This window comes from Sinocyclocheilus grahami, unplaced genomic scaffold, assembly GCF_001515645.1.
Source record: "Sinocyclocheilus grahami isolate Dianchi unplaced genomic scaffold, SAMN03320097.WGS_v1.1 scaffold2753.1, whole genome shotgun sequence".
Classification (NCBI taxonomy): Eukaryota; Metazoa; Chordata; class Actinopteri; order Cypriniformes; family Cyprinidae; genus Sinocyclocheilus; species Sinocyclocheilus grahami.
The window spans coordinates 28,291-30,136 of record NW_015507931.1 but is presented as its reverse complement, the minus strand read 5'-3'; the positions used below and the strand labels follow the sequence as shown (position 1 = coordinate 30,136).

Below are 1,846 nucleotides of genomic sequence, written 5' to 3'. Positions count from 1 at the left end.
TGACAAAGTTAAATCTGTTTTTTGCTTTTTCATCATGTTTTTATTCACTTTCATCAGCCTTTTTAACAGAGGATTTAATGCTGCAGAAATTCTTGCAAATTCACAAAACAAACATGAAGAAGAAAGCAAAGTGTATTTTTGAGGGCAACAACGAAAATGACGCAGATCTCAAGACTGTTTACACAGAGCTGTTCATCACAGAGGGAAAGATGGAAGATGTCAATCACGAACATGAGATTCTGAAGATTGATGATGTTTTCAGGAACAAAAAAACACAGGACAAACCAATCAAATGCAATGATATATTTACTGAAAAACAATGAAACAATGAGGAGAAGATTGTGCTGACCAAGGGAGTCGCTGGCATCGGAAAAACAGTCTCTGTGCAGAAGGGACTGGGCAACTGGGCAGAAGAAAACACCAGTCAGGATATAGAGTGTGTGTTCCTGCTTCCATTCAGAGAGATCAACATCATTAAAGACAGAGAGGTCAATCTCCATGAGTTTCTGCTGAAATTTTATCCTGAATTGAAGAACCTGGAGAAATCAAAGTTATATAAGGAATGTAAGCTAGCGTTTATATTTGATGGACTTGACGAGAGTCGACTTCCATTGAACTTTAAAAGCAAAACACTGGACACTGTTGAGGAAAGAGCATCTGTAGATGTGCTGTTCACAAGTCTGGTCAAAGGTAAGCTGCTTCCATCAGCTCTTGTGTGGGTGACCTCACGACCAGCAGCAGCCAATCAGATCCCTCCTCGGTATGTGGGTTTGTTCACAGAAGTGCGAGGATTCACTGACCAACAGAAGGAGCAGTACTTCAGAAAGAGAATCACAGATGAGACTCAAGCCTCCAGAATCATCTCACACATTAAGACGTCTCGTAGTCTCTACATCATGTGCCACATTCCTGTGTTCTGCTGGATCGCAGTCACAGTACTTCAGGATATTCTCATCAAGAACAATGCAGAGAACATCAGCACAACACTCACTGAAATGTACATTCACTTCCTGCGGATACAGATGGACATAAAGAACCAAAAGTACGATGAACAAGAAGAAACAGAATGTACAGAGCACTTACAATTAAATAGAAAGATGATTTTGAAGTTAGCTAAGCTAGCGTTTGAACAGCTGAAGAAGGAAAACATTGTGTTCTATGAGAAGGATCTGAAAGCATGTGGTATTGATGTGAGTAAAGACACTGAGTTCACAGGAATGATCGCTGAGATCTTTAAGAAGGAATATGGACTTTATAAGACAAAGGTCTTCTGCTTTGTGCATCTGAGTGTTCAAGAGTTTCTCGCTGCAGTGCATGTGTTCATCTGCTACCTGAACAAGAACAAGCAAGAGCTTCGGTTTTTCTTTGATGAATCCAAGGAAAATATCACATTGCAGGAGCTACTGCAGAAGGCTGTTGATAAAGCCAGGTGGAGTCAGAGAGGACATCTGGACCTGTTCCTGCGGTTTCTGATGGGCATTTCACTGGAATCCAATCAGAAACTGCTCCAAGGTCTGATTACACACACTGAAGACACCACAGAGAGCATCAGACAAACTACTAAATACATTAAACGAGATCAAAATAAATATGGTATCTCAGATGAAGCCTTAGTCAACCTATTCTACTGCTTACTTGAGCTGAAAGATCATTCATTATATGAGGAAATCCAGAGTTACCTCAGTTCAGATGCACATCCAGGAAGAGACCTCTCATCTTCAATGTGCACAGTGTTGACCTCAGTACTGCTGATGTCAGAGAAGGTGCTGGATGAGTTCAACCCAAAGAGGTTCACGTCAAAACAAGCAGACTACAAGAGACTCATTCCAGCTGTGAGATGCTGCAG

General features: G+C 41.2%; 1 pseudogene; it reads left to right on the top strand.

Annotated features, from left to right (window-relative positions):
- Positions 1-6: 6 nt before the first annotated feature.
- LOC107575610 (NACHT, LRR and PYD domains-containing protein 12-like) overlaps positions 7-1,846 on the top strand; it is an 11,259-nt pseudogene continuing 9,419 nt past the window's right edge.